The sequence below is a fragment of the Corythoichthys intestinalis genome, chromosome 17 (genome assembly GCF_030265065.1).
Source record: "Corythoichthys intestinalis isolate RoL2023-P3 chromosome 17, ASM3026506v1, whole genome shotgun sequence".
Classification (NCBI taxonomy): Eukaryota; Metazoa; Chordata; class Actinopteri; order Syngnathiformes; family Syngnathidae; genus Corythoichthys; species Corythoichthys intestinalis.
The window spans coordinates 43,581,286-43,597,211 of NC_080411.1; positions in this window are offsets into that span (position 1 = coordinate 43,581,286).

Here is a 15,926-nt window from a genome sequence, read left to right on the forward strand (position 1 = left end):
AGAAACCTCATTGGCTCAACGGTCTGTGTTGGATCAGTTGGAACAAAAACCAGGGCCCACAGCAGGCCTTGAGGACCGGGTTGTAGACCCGTGCTCTACGGTGACCATCACCGGCACTTGAAATACATGAAATAATACTTGAGGTTATGTTCAACATTTGCCTATGACAGTTATTTGTCTTTCATTTTTGACATATTGCGTGATGATTTAGGCACTTTCTTGTAAATAATTGCCATACTGCTACTGCTTTTTATATTGACATGCTTTTACGCTCACAATGCATTACTGTTGAGATGATATAGATGCTTTCCTAAAGTAGAACTAAGCTTAGACTATACGAATATTCGCCCAGCGGCAAAATAAAGCATGCAGGAATCCACTTACCTCATTGATAGCTGCATGTTTTTTTTTCCAGTTGGTCTTGTCTATCAAGAAAAACGTTTCAAGAACACCTTTGTTGAGAATTGGTAAAAAGTCTTGCTGTTCACTTGCAACGATTTATTGAGTTCCTGAAAACTTGTGTTCAGCTCCAATTCTTCCCTGCATTTTGGGGGCGAGAAGTTGCTTCGTTGCCACAGAAAAAAAAAAAAAGCGGTGAAAAGATCAAAGTGATATCCCTCTGCCCTGCTTGCCCAGCCAGCCTGTTCTCCTCTCTGCAACGCAACTGAATTACTAATGTTGATGTTCTTACTGTTCTCTTCTCTGCAACGCAACTGAATTACTAATGTTGATGTTCTTACTGCAGTTATTGACATGCAATGGTAAGTTTTAATAACTTTATCCTGAAAACATAGCGAACACTATTGATTGCACGCATCATCGATGATTCTCCTGCGTGCATGTTTTTTTTATTTTTTTTTATTAGTATGCTAATTGGCCATATTGAGTTGCATTAGCGTAGCCACTCCGGAGCCCTGAAAAATAATAGAAGTGTAGGAAAGCCCCATTGTGAGTGTGAGTGATTCAGTTCAGTCGCTGCTACACTGGCCCTTCAAGGAGAGTGACGCGCGCACGAGTGACTTTCTCTCCTCCCTTCATTGGCGCGCACGAGTGACTTTCTCTCCTCCCTTCATTGGCGCGTGCGAGTGACTCTTTTTCCTCCTTTCAATGCGTGCGGTTCGTTCCTAAATCTGCCGTCCTGTTTGTTGCTTTCCGGGTGTTGTGTGTGGATGAAAAAGGTGGGTGTGGTGTAGAAGTGTACTTTGGAATTGTTTGAACACCTTAGGCAGATGATTTGCCTGTTTGTGGTCCGTTGCGTTGTTAGCCGTCATGAGCTAACCGCTAGCTTCCGAGCGCTAGCCGCCGCGCTAGCCGCTTAGCGCTGGTGCTAATCATTGGCCCTTTTGGCTACATTCTGAAGGTTGAGAGTTTGTTGTTGCCAATCCACTTATTTAAATTGAAAACCGCAACACAACATAAAACAATACAACAAATAAATCAAATCCTGAACTGTTGATCCGCTGATTCTCTGGCCGGAGTCGCACCTCTATAGCATCGCCGGCTTTACACCTCACACCCAAAGAGAGGGATTCCCAGTAAAATTAGACCTCTTTTTCATAGTCCTTTCGAGCCGGATAAAGCCACTATAAGAAGCTATGGAACCAACAGAGCGTGATCACCTTCCTGCACCCCAGCCTTCATCCCAGAACGCTACAGAGGATCATGTCCGTCCTCAGCGAGAGCGACACCTACCCCGCTATCTAAGTGACTTCATGATGAACGATGAACCTCAACAACCAGATGAACCTCTAATTGATCTAGCCCCCCCATCTCCACAGCGGGCTAGCGAATCGAGGACCACATCCGTGAGGAGCAAGTACACGTCACGAGCTTCATCTCAAAGCAGCGGGAGGTCACGCAACTCCTCATCACGGACTGCCTCCGAAGTTGGTCCAGGTTCCCACCGCAACTCTCTGCGCTCAGTTGCCGGCATCCGTCTCCAAAACGCTCTATCACCAGTTCAGGAAGCGATACTAACAGAGAACATCCAACGCTTGGAGCTCGAGGAGCTGCAGTCACAGATCAAGGAGGAAAACAATGCTGACTTGGAGTGCCAACGCCTAAACACTCAAGCCAGGGAAGCCCAACGCCTACAGCAAGAAACACAAGAGGCACGCGAAGCCATCGCTAAGCGTATGGACAGGCAGCGGCGACTCAAGAGGAAAGAGAAAGAGCTACAGGTAGCTAAGATAGTTACCTCATTACTTCAAAAGCCAGAGAAGGAAGGATCCAGTGGCGATGAAACATCACATAAAGACTGCCAATCTTCACCGGCTGCGGTTAACAACCTAACTGAAGCCAGTGCAGGTATAACCTCTTATCATCCTGCTCCTCTACCACAATCTTCTCGACTGCCTCATCAAGCTATCATGGGGCCCTCACTCCAGCTGGCCTACTCCGAGCCTCCTCTTGCACTACAGAGCACGCCGCTTCCATCAGCTCAGCCAGCACAGCACTACCCGAGGGCTGAACCTGTCATCAACCCTCGTGATATGAACACGCTACAACAGGTGGCTCACCCTGCTGTAACCTCCACTTCGGTGCACCCGCACCCCATCACACCTGCTCAAGCTGGGCTCCCCATTCAATCACACCAAGCCTCTGCAGTTCCAACTGGTACTTATGGTCCACAACAGTCTTCTACAGGACTCAAGACCGGACCACATTTCACCACCAGTTCAACTCTCCCGCACCAGCACATGAACTCGTTTGTCCAACCTGCGGTTCCCGTTCCTTCACGAGGCCCAGCTTATTCAGCACCAGAGACATTAAGTAACACTCCATATGGGGTTCCACCACCAATACTGCCTGTATTTGAACGTGACCGCGAGAGTGACTTTGCCCTTCTCAAGATGGCTCTGGACAACCTGATGGGCGGCAGTGGACACCTAACTGAACAATATAAGTATCAGGTGCTTCTTAGCCATTTGAAACTGCCCAGCGCTTTACACCTAGCTAAGGCCTATATGTACGACCCCCAGCCTTACACGACGGCCTTGCATGCTTTACAAGACAAATATGGCCAGCCGCGGCAGCTCGTCCAATCAGAGCTAGGCGCTATCCTCAACTCACCCGCCATCAAGTTCGGCGACGCTGAGGCCTTCGACTCATTTGCCCTCTCCATCCAGTCTCTGGTGGGCATGCTGGGGACACTTGAAGGCCCAAATGGGTTCGAGCTGAGGTGTGGATCCCATGTAGATCGACTCTTAAGCAAAATGCCTCCCTCTTTCCGAGACAGTTTCATCGAATATTGTCTCAACCGCGGGGTCCTCCGAACAGGGTCCGACCTGACTCACACCCTGCCTGACCTAGCAACCTGGCTCCAGATGAAGTCACAAGCAAAGCGTCTTTCCAGTCGAGCAGCAGCGCTCTACCAGCACGAAACTCATAAGCCAGTCAAGAAAGATCGTGCTCCACAGTATAAGGAGAAGACCACGACCATCTTTCTCAACGCTGGAGAGCCTCCTAACCGATCACCTCCTGCTCATTCAAAGGCCAAGTTCAAATCCAACCTATATTGTCCTTACTGTGACAATAAAGATCATTTCTTAAACAACTGTGAAAACTTCAAGAAGCTGTCCACAGCTGAAGTTGTGAAATGGATCCGAGACGGGAAGCGGTGCTTCAAGTGCGGTCGCAATCATGCTGCCGAGAACTGTAATTTGAAGCGGCCCTGCAAGCTGTGTAAAGAACTACATCTCACTGTTCTGCACGAACCCAGCCAACAGATCCAAACCAGTGTCAACATGGTGACCACACCCACTGTGAGAGTCTACCTCGACAGGCCCAACCGTTCACAACATGTGATGCTGAAGGTGGTCAAAGTGATTCTTCGGAACGGCGACCGGGCTATGGAGACTCATGCTGTCCTCGATGATGGCTCAGAAAGAAGCATCATCCTCCCTCAAGCAGTGCAGCAACTGAACCTGCAAGGACAACCTGAAACTCTCTATCTACAAACGATCCAACAGCACGTCGAACAACTCCAGGGCAGTACTGTCTCATTTGATATCTCTCCTTTGTGCAGGCCTTCACAGAAGTTTCGGATCCATCACGCCTTCACCGCTAAAGGGCTCAACCTTGCCGAACACTCCTATCCAGTGGCTGCACTCCAGCAAAGGTATGAGCACCTCAGAGGACTGTCTTTACCGCCAATAGATCAGGTGCACCCCATGCTTCTGATAGGCTCAGATATGCCACACCTCTTGGTTCCCACAAAGCCAGTCCGTGCAGGTCCACCGGGTGGTCCAGTTGGAGTCTGCACCCAGCTAGGTTGGTCACTCCAAGGTCCAACCACACTTGTCCAACCTACATCAACTGTGCAGTGTCTTCATATTTCTGCCGCATCCCCTGCCACAGAACTCTTCAAGCACGTCGAGCTCCTATGGCAAGTTGATACGCTCCCTTATAGTAACCCAAGAGCAGCTACCCGCTCCAAGCAAGATCAGCAAGCTATGGTCATGCTTCAAACACACACCACCAGAGTCGATGTTGATGGAGTCCTGCGGTATGCCACCCCGTTACTAAGACGAGCCAATGCTACTCCGCTTCGTGCACCAATGGAAGCGGTGTTGCCCTGCCTTCGCAGCATCGAGAGGAAGCTTGCCAAAGACCCGAAGAGAGCAGAAGTTTACTGCAAAGAGATATGGAAACTGGAGAAGGCTGGCTACGTTGCACAAGTATCACCAGAAGAAGCTGAGCAGACTGATGAGTCGTGGTACATCCCTCACCTTATGGTGAACCACAATGGTAAAGACAGGATCGTCTTTAATTGCTCATTCCAACACCAAGGACGTTCGCTGAACGAACTTCTCCTTCCTGGACCCACACTTGGACCTACCCTGCTCGGTGTCCTCATCAGGTTCCGCCAGCATGCCGTGGCAGTCAGCGGAGACGTGAAAGGCATGTTCCACCAGATTCGTTTGCTACCCACCGACAAATCAGTACTGCGCTTCATCTGGAGGAACATGGATAGAGAGCAGGTGCCTCAGATTTATGAATGGCAAGTCCTTCCGTTTGGGACAACGTGCAGTCCCTGCTGCGCTATCTATGCACTCCAGCAGCTCATTCAAGACAGTGCAGAGTTCGAGCCTGGCCTAGCAGAGACAATTGAAGGGTCTTTCTATGTGGACAATTTTCTGCACAGCATGTCTTCCTCTGAAGAGGTCAAGAGATTGATCGACGACTTCCGCCAACACCTTCAGACTGGAGGGTTTGAAGTCCGTCAATGGGCAAGCAACATACACACCGTGGTCGAGCACCTTCCTCCTGAAGCACGCTCTGAGAGCTGTGAGCTGTGGCTTTCCAAGAGTAGCAATGATCTTCAGGAACCTGCCCTGGGCTTACGTTGGAACTGTCTCAGTGATTCCCTTGGCTACAAACCTCGTCCTATAGCAACATCAGTACCCACACTGAGAAACCTATACCGGATCCTTGCTTGCCAGTACGACCCTCTTGGGTACATCGTTCCATTCACTACTACAGCGAAAGTTCTCATACAAGACCTGTGGAAAGAGGAAATCGGATGGGACGATCCAGTTCGACCTCAAACCCTGCTGGACAGATGGCGCACTTGGGAACAAGAGCTTCCTCACCTCAAACATCTAGAGTTCCCCCGACCATATGCTCCACCACATATGGACACATCGACCGTAACACGAGCACTCCATATATTTTGTGGTGCATCGGAGCGAGCTTATGGCGCTGTTGCATACATGCGGACTGTGAACGAACAGCAACAAGTCCACGTCTCGTTTGTGCTGGCCAGGTCTCGAGTTTCCCCACGGAAGCAATTGTCCATGCCCCGCTTGGAGTTGAGCGCTGCCCTTGCAGGGGCTCAACTACTTGACGTCCTCCAAAGAGAGCTCACTGTGCCTATTCACCAAACAGTCCTTTGGTCCGACTCCACCACAGTGCTCCACTGGATCAAGTCAGAGTCTTGCAGGTACAAAGTCTTCGTCGGTACACGAGTTGCGGAGATCCAGAACCTAACTGATCCCATCAGCTGGAGATACGTGAACTCCGCAACCAACCCAGCAGATGACATAACGAGAGGTCTAACTCTACGTGAGTTGATGAGTCCGCACCGATGGCATCAAGGTCCAGACTTTCTCCACCAATCAGAGGAATGCTGGCCAACCATGCCTTCTGCTGAATCTGGATCTAATGACGTTGAGCTGAAGAAATCTGTCAGAGTTGGGAACATGACAATTCTTCCGGGTCCTCCAGTCCCTGTCATTGAAGATTTCTCCTCATGGAAAGATCTCCTACAGGCCACAGCTAGTTCCCTTCACGGGGCGGCTAATTCCCAAGCCGAAAACCAGCTCTGCGAAGCGACTGATTATATTGCTGCTGAGACTGCTCTTCTCATCAAAGCACAGCTCGACTCGTTTCCTGACGAGGTCAAGGCCCTCAAGGTAAACCGGCCTCTTCCGTCTGACAGTCACTTGTGTTCTCTGTCGCCAGAGTATGAAGAAGTTACAGGTCTTCTGAGAGTTGGCGGTCGACTACGGCGAGCTGGACACTTGGAGATCGATGCAATTCACCCGATTGTTTTGGATCCACACCACCCTGTGACAAAACTGCTAATCCAAGACTATGACAGCAGTCTTCTCCACCCCGGACCAGAGCGAGTACTTGCAGAAATGCGACGCAAGTTCTGGATTCTACGTGGGAGGGAAGCAATCCGCAAGCATCAACACTCCTGTCAAGAATGTCAGAGGTGGAGAGCTAAACCTGATGTGCCCAAGATGGCCGACCTCCCATCCTCAAGACTACGGCTGTACAAGCCTCCCTTTTACTCCACAGGCATGGATTGTTTCGGGCCATTCCACATCAAGATAGGCCGACGCCACGAGAAAAGGTGGGGCATCTTGTACAAGTGCATGACTACACGCTGCATTCATCTGGATCTTCTCGAGAGCTTGGACTCGGAAGCCTTCTTAATGTCTTTACGTCGTTTCATCTCCCGTCGTGGCACCCCATTTGAGCTGCTTTGTGATAACGGCACTAACTTCGTTGGAGGCGATCGTGAACTGCAGGACGCCTTCACTGCCATGGCACCCCCAATGAAGGAGCAGTTGGCCAAACAACGAATCACATTTCGCTTTAACCCACCTGCAGCACCTCATTTCGGTGGGACATGGGAGAGAGAGGTGAAATCTGTCAAGACAGCCCTCAAGGTTATTCTGCAGGATCAGACAGTGCCCGAGACTGTGCTCCGTACAGTCCTCATTGAGGTTGAGGGCATCCTGAACGCAAAACCATTAGGTTACCTCTCCTCAGATGTCGCGGACCCAGACCCAATCACTCCAAACATGCTGATCATGGGACGTAGGGATTCGTCCTTACCACAAGCAGTGTATGATTCTTCCAACCTCCTTGGCACACGTCGCTGGAAGCATAGTCAACTGCTGGCTGACCATTTTTGGTCCACCTTCATCCGACACTATTTGCCATGTCTTCAAGAAAGACAGAAGTGGAGAAAAGATGGCAAGCAACTATCAGCTGGCCAGGTGGTCCTCATCGTCGACCCGCAACTTCCACGGTCGCTTTGGCCAGTAGGTAAGGTCACTCAGACTCATCCAGGAGTGGATGATCGCATCCGCACTGCGACTGTACAAGTGAAGGACAGACAGTACCTGCGCCCTGTATCCAGGTTGGTGCAGATACCGTGTCTTCCAGATACACAGGACACTGATTAAGCTTTCCTATTAGTGTTCAAAGGTCTAGTTAGACCTCTGGGGGCGGCTGTGTAGGAAAGCCCCATTGTGAGTGTGAGTGATTCAGTTCAGTCGCTGCTACACTGGCCCTTCAAGGAGAGTGACGCGCGCACGAGTGACTTTCTCTCCTCCCTTCATTGGCGCGCACGAGTGACTTTCTCTCCTCCCTTCATTGGCGCGTGCGAGTGACTCTTTTTCCTCCTTTCAATGCGTGCGGTTCGTTCCTAAATCTGCCGTCCTGTTTGTTGCTTTCCGGGTGTTGTGTGTGGATGAAAAAGGTGGGTGTGGTGTAGAAGTGTACTTTGGAATTGTTTGAACACCTTAGGCAGATGATTTGCCTGTTTGTGGTCCGTTGCGTTGTTAGCCGTCATGAGCTAACCGCTAGCTTCCGAGCGCTAGCCGCTTAGCGCTGGTGCTAATCATTGGCCCTTTTGGCTACATTCTGAAGGTTGAGAGTTTGTTGTTGCCAATCCACTTATTTAAATTGAAAACCGCAACACAACATAAAACAATACAACAAATAAATCAAATCCTGAACTGTTGATCCGCTGATTCTCTGGCCGGAGTCGCACCTCCATAGCATCGCCGGCTTTACACCTCACACCCAAAGAGAGGGATTCCCAGTAAAATTAGACCTCTTTTTCAAGAAGACTAACTAACAATATGGAATATTTTGAAATCAACTCCACTGACTAATTAACCCCCCCTGAAGATTAAGCCTGATGTCAAAAATTCTGAACTCCCACTTTAAGACACTATTGTAAAATCAAGCACGCACTTTCTATAATTGTGTCAAGTATTTTGACAGGTCGTATTTTATCTGTGCTATGATTTACAGCAACAAATGGAAAATGTCTAGCTGTCTTAATGATAAAAAAATATGTTCCACAAACAGCAAGAAGTGTTCTATTAATGTGCACTGATAATGATTAAAAAGGTCACAAGACCAATTTGCCATTCAAGTGAAAATATAGTCAAAAAATGAATGAATGAATGGAGCTAAACTGGAAAACTAAGAGGTGTGCTACAACCTAAAAGAAGAGTACTTCTACTCTGCACTGATTTTGGGTCAAAAAGTCAAATGGTCTAGGAGCTATTGAAGTTTGAAGTTACTAAATACATTTTAAAAATCATAAAAAGATTCATTCTGACATTCTGTCTCTCATGGTTGAGGTTTACCCATGTTGACAATTACAGGCCTCTCTAATCTTTTCAAGTAGGAGAACTTGCACAATTGGTGGTTGACTAAATACTTATTTGCCCCACTGTATGTGTGTGAGAGGGCCAGAATGAAAAATGTCTTGTACGGCCCCTCATAAAAGCCCGCAAACATTTTGCTGAAGACCTGTCAACAAAGCATATGGATTACTGGAACCATGTCCTATGGTCTGATGAGACGAAGATTAATTTGTTTGGTTCCGATGATTTCAAGCATGTGTGGCGGCGACCAGATGAGGAGTACAAAGATAAGTGTGTCATGCCTGCAGTCAAGCATGGTGGTGGAAATGACCCCCCCCACCTCTTCAATCTCTGCAGCAATGCTGACAGCACTCCTGTAACGAGTCACGTGACATTTTGGAGGGAAAATGACAAGCAGTACTCAATTTAGACATTTAGGGATGTACGTAGTTCCCATGCGGTGTACTCACTTTTGTTGCCAGGGGTTTAGATATTAATGGCTATATTTTGAGTTATTTTGAGGGGTAAATAAATTAACTAAATTATATAAGCTGCACACAGACTACTTTTCATTGTGTCAAAGTGTCATTTTGTCAGTGTTGTCCCATGAAAAGATATATTTAATAGCGGCAGAAATACGAGGGGTGTACTCACTTTTGTGATACACTGTATTTAAAATTTGGATTTAACTATCGCATTCACAATTATTGTTGTGAATGTGCAAAAAACTAACCCTAAAAAATTCACACCCATTTTTTATTTTTTTCAATTGTTTGAAGCTACAGTAAATATAGCAACAGGTAAGGTTTGTTCTCAGTATGACAAATTCCATTGTTGTTATTTCTCTGTGTACTGTGGTATGCAGTGTTAAAATAGTAATGGCAAGGACAACAAAGGGATTCTGGGCTGTACATTCAAATTTTTGTGTTTTTCTTGATAGTCTGGTTTATTTTAGATTTTATTATATCATGCAGGAGGCAGAGTTTCTGAATAAATACATTCGGTTCATTTATTGTGATATTAGAAATCAATTAATGATTCTAAACTAAAAATGACAGACATTTTGAATAATAAAATATAACTAGGCCTGCAAGCAGGACTGAACGGGCCCTCGCAATCTAGCGCAACTCGGACGTCACGCAACTCGGACTGTGTGCAGGTCAGGGTGGTGGCAGATCCTCCTCTCTAATCATCTCATTAGAACCTAACATGCTCGAAAGTCGCCTATATACAATCCCACACCCAAGAGATAAAAACCCCTATTGGAGAGAGTACTACAAAAAAGGAGCCACTACTGAGCTGTGCAGCCAAGCCCTTATTCAAAACCCAAAATTAATCTTCTAAGTGGGCCAATTCGACCAAGTGTGCCAAATATTGTGGCTCTATAAGCTGCCTGAGTCTCTGGAAAAAAATATTTCCTTTAAATGGCGAACAAAGGGTCGTCACGGCAACAGACAGAGACACTTGGACATGGGCCGTAAATAAGTATTTTAATAGCTGTTGAAACTACAATGACCAACCTGAAAAGAACTGAACATGTATTGGAAAAACGAGTGACTTTCAATTGCCACTAGTTGGCGCTGTAGGTTTGATGCAAATGACCCCTACAAGGCCCTTCAGGGTATGACTCTCAACAAGCACGGGAAGTTTGGCGCAGATATGTTGTATATCTGCCGAGTTATGACTGTTCAAAGTTTTTGGAGAGAAAAATTGTTGACAGTCATTTTCACTTTCCTGTTTGGACCCCTCCGCTTCAACGAAACTTCAATATTTTTCATCAGGCACCTGAAGACAGGTCTTAAGGCTTCCCTTATGCAGGTTTGAGGTAGATTGATTTTTTGGAGGAGGAGTGTGTCCCGTAAAAAAGGGCATTTCCTGTTCCCACTAGGAGGCGCCAGGCACAAATGGTAAAATTTCAATCCAGTCGTGCTCAGGCTTGTATACCTCACACACAGGCCAGATTTAAAATAGATTGAACGTTGTATGAGGGAGTTATCAGTCATTTTCCGAATTCGGTGTTTTGGCGAAAAAATGGCCGACTTTGGCACCCCGGCCAGGTCAGGCCCGTGAATGAAAACACACCATTTTGATAACTTAAGATTTCATATGCCTCATGAACAGTCTCGCCAATTTTGAGAATGATCAAACTAATTCCCTAGGTGCCAAGGTGTAAAATGTGCACACTGTAAATCGATAAAAAATTCACATTCAATCCAAAATACCCGATTTCCTGTTGGGTTTGGAATACGCATGCAAGAGACTTTTTGGAGCAGTTTTGTACAAGGTATTGACTCTCCGAATTTCATCCCTCTACGTTGAAAAAACCTAAATGGAGAGGCCTTTTTGAAAATTTCAAGGGGGCGCCACTGAGCCATTTTGTTACATGTTTTCGTAACGTTGCAAGATTATTGAACGTTATGCAAAGTCGCATGTATGTCGAAATTTTTGAGAGTTTTCGTGCATGTTCAAGCCTCCAAATGTAAACTCCTACTGTGAACCGATAAAAATATCACTTTTGATCCAAAATACCCGATTTCCTGTTGGATTTGGAATATGGGTGCAAGAGACTTTTTGGAGCAGTTTTGCATAAGGTATCTACTCCCCAAATTTCCTTGCTCTATGTTGAAAAAACCCAATAGGAAAGGCCTTTTTTAAAACTTCTTTCTGTCGCCACTAGTTGGCACTGTAGAGTTGATGCAAATGACCCCTACAAGAACCTTCAGAGTATGACTCTCAACAAACACGGAAAGTTTGGCGCAGATATGTTGCATATCTGCCGAGTTATGACTGTTCAAAGTTTTTGGCGAGACAAATTGTTGACGGTCATTTTCACTTCCAGTTTGGACCTCTCCGCTTCAACGAAACCTCAATATTTTTCATCAGGCACCTGAACACATGTCTTGAGGCTCCCCTGAAACAGGTTTGAGGTCAACAGATTTTTTTCCCTTGGAGGAGGAGCCTGTCTCGTAAAGAAGTCCATTTCCTGTTCCCACTAGGGGGCGCCAGGCCTAATGGGTAATATTTCAATGCAGTCGTGTTCAGGCTAGGATATCTCATATACATGCTAGAAATGAAAAAGATTGAACGTTGTATCACGGAGTTTTTAATCATTTTCTGAATTTGGTGTTTTGCCCAAAAATGGCCGACTTTGGAACCACGCCCAGGTCAGACCCTTGAGGGAAAACTCACCATTTTGAAAACTTAAGATCTCATATGTCTCCTGAATAGTCTGACCAATTTTGAAGATGATCCAACTATTTTCTTCAGCGACAAGGTCTCAAATGTAAATCGATAAAATTTCACATTTGATCCAAAATTTCCGGCTTCCTGTTTGGTTTGGAATATGGGTGCAAGAGACTTTTTGGAGCAGTTTTGCACAATGTATCGACTCGCCAAATTTCATTGTTCTACGTTGAAAAAACCTAATAGGAGAGGCCTTTTTGAAAATTTCAAGGGGGCGCCACTGAGCGATTTTGTTAAAATTTTTTGTAGATTATCAAAATTTACGCCAAGTTGCATGTATGTGCAAATTTTGGTGAGTTTTTATGCATGTTCAAGCCTCCAAATGTAAACTCCTACTGTGAACCGATAAAAATTTCACATTCGATCAAAAATACCCGATTTCCTGTTGGATTTGGAATACGGGTGCAAGAGACTTTTTGGAGCAGTTTTGCACAAGGTATCGACTCCCCAAATTTCATCACTCTCTGTTAAAAAAACCTAATAGGAAACGCCTTTTTGAAAAATTCAAGGGGGCGCCACTGAGGCATTTTGCTACATTTTTTCGTAACATTGCAAGATTATTGAACGTTATCTAAAGCCGCATGTATGTGCAAATTTTTACGAGTTTTTGTGCATATTCAAGCCTCCAAATGTAAACTCCTACTGTGAACCCATGAAAATTTCACATTCGATCCAAAATACCCGATTTCCTGTTGGATTTGGAATATGGGTGCAAGAGACTTTTTGGAGCAGTTTTGCATAAGGTATCTACTCCCCAAATTTCCTTGCTCTATGTTGAAAAAACCCAATAGGAAAGGCCTTTTTTAAAACTTCTTTCTGTCGCCACTAGTTGGCACTGTAGAGTTGATGCAAATGACCCCTACAAGAACCTTCAGGGTATGACTCTCAACAAACACGGGAAGTTTGGCGCAGATATGTTGTATATCTGCCGAGTTATGACTGTTCAAAGTTTTTTGCGTGACAAATTGTTGACGTTCATTTTCACTTTCCTGTTTGGACCCCTCCGCCTCAACGAAACCTCAATATTTTTCATCAGGCATCTGAACACAGGTCTTAAGGCTCCCCTGATGCAGGTTTGAGGTCAACAGATTTTTTTCCCTTGGAGGAGGAACCTGTCTCGTAAAAAAAGGCATTTCCTGTTCTCACTAGGGGGCGCTAGACCTAATGGGTAATATTTCAATGCACTCGTGTTAAGGGTGGGATACCGCATATACATGGCAGATATGAAAAAGATTGAAAGTTGTGTCAAGGAATTATTAGCCATTTACTGAATTCGGTGTTTTGCCGAAAAAATGGCCGACTTTGGCACCACGCCCAGGTCAGACCCGTGAATGAAAACACACCATTTTAGAAACTTAAGATCTCATATGTCTCCTGAACAGTCTCACCAATTTTGAAGATGATCCAACTAACTCCCTCAGCGAAAAGGTCTCAAATGTGCACCCTGTAAATCGATAAAAATTTCATATTTGATCCAAAATAACCGATTTCCTGTTGGGTTTGGAATATGCGTGTCAATGCTTTTTTGGAGCGGTTTTGGACAAGGTATAGACCCCCCAAATTTCATTGCTCTACGCTGACAGACCCTAATGTTATAGGCCAATTTTAAAATTTCAAGGGGGCGCCACTGAGCCATTTTGTTATATTTTTTTGCAACGTTGCAAAATTATCGAAATTTACAATTTTCCGGACGTATGTGCAAATTTTGGTGACTTTTCGTGCATGTTCAGGCCTCCAAATTGGCCGTTTTCATTTGCCCTGAAAAAAAAAAAAAAAAAAAAAATAAAAAATAATCCTTTGCAAAACAATAGGGCCTTCGCACGCTTAGTGCTCGGGCCCTAATTAGTTACCTTCTTTATATGGCTGGGTTGAATTAAAAGTGGTTGCGCGACGTCTGTAAACGGGGGTTTCCAGCGTAAAACGGACAAATTGAAAATAGTAAGGGTGCTTAATGAGACCCCCAATTTGGCCAAATTTCAAAATTGTCCTATATGCATGTGTGGTACATCATTGGAAAGCTTAAAATCTCAATTTTCTGGAGGAAGAAAATTTTTGAACAGGAGGGCTTTTTTTTTTTTTTTTTTTTAAAGAATTTTTTTTTAAACAGCGAAACCCTATCTGGAGGTGAGAGCATGAAAGAGCAGACTTAAAGACGTCATGACTTTAAGGAGATATTATCGCGTACTTACTTTGTTTCGATCTAAAAACTCCATGTAGCATTTATCACCAAGTGTCAAGACCAGGGGTCGCGTTAACCGAATATTTTCCGTCGTTGACCGGTTTTTTAAAACGGTGACGGAAAAAACTGAAGTCCATCCGTCATTTTGACCGGTTGCAATTCACACCCCAGACCACAGGGTGGCGAGTGAGCATATTAATTAGCTATTGTCTCTCTTGATGCATGACGTCGTTGGCGTTACTTGGAAAAATGTTAAGGCAACTGAGTGTTTGCCTTGCACGGCCAGACTGTTCTCCCTGTATTTTTCAAACACTGAGAGAAAAGTCTGGGACACAGCCTCTCGAGAAGGTACAAAATCAATCGACAAATCAGATTTGTTTATTTGCGTGACGTGTTCTTCACGAGCAACGTCACTCTTGCGCACCGAAAGTCGTCTCTAGAACAACACGGATGGCGAACGGGAGGGCCGAGAATATGTTCCAATCCGCGGTAAATTCAGTTTTAAATAAGCTAAAACACAACGAGTCATTGACAAGTCTGTCTCTCGCTAGCCATGTTGAATAAACTCCGTTCTCCTCGTATGTTTACTTCCGCGCGCAAGTCCCTCGTCCTGTTGCCTGGCTCTGCCAGACTATTCTCCACTGAGAGAAATAGCTGGAACAGCGGTGAGTCTGGTGTACCAGGCAATCGTCCTGCCCTTGTCGCTTTGCTAGCGGCACGTCTGCCCGTCGCTGATTGGTGAACTACGCTGTCTGTTTGCCTCTTGTTAAGTGTAGAAAAGGCTACAAAGTTATGTGATTGTTTGCTTAAGATGTTCACAGTTGCTCGTTCAATGCCTTCAGCATCATTTGATTCCTACATTTGGCTGACGTAAATAGGTGAAAAAGTTGGATTGCGCATGCACCGTACCAGAATGTGGATGTCAATAGTAAGAAAGTCACGGTTGGATGCACGACATGAGCGTGCGTCTAATTGTGTGTTTGTTCATTGCTGTGCGTAAATGCAAAATGAGTATCACAAGCAGCATTCATATTTACGTAGACAATTTGTTAGGATTACCTTTTGCTGTTATGATAGTTCGCCCGATTGTTTTGCGTGGTAGTCCGTTAGCGTGTTGCTATGCTGCGATTCTAAAATGGCGACAAGTTGCGGCATAGCGCACCGGAGGTAGAGTGAATCCGCCTTCACAATAAGTGCCCGAAACCGGAAGTGCTTAGCTGGAGCGTAGAAAATAGTTCAAACTTAACTTCGAATATTCCATCTACATGTTTAAATGTAATTAAGTTGAATTTAAGCAATGTATATTTATTTGTTTCTTTTCATGTCTTTTGTACAGATAAACCACACACACAGATACACACATATATACCCACAAACACCTACTCAAGAATATAACCATTTCCACATCTGCATGGACAGTTGGGATGAATGGACTGTATAAAGTTGATTTAAGAGGATTTGCATGAAAGAAAAAGGAGAAATCCAGCCACCTGTCCAAGTGCCGTGATTGCCTCTACTTTGAGTGGGCCTTAAGTGGTGTTTGGCCAACACACTGACGTGAACACAGCTAAAATCAACCTGAATCAGCGAGAATCCGGTTTTCT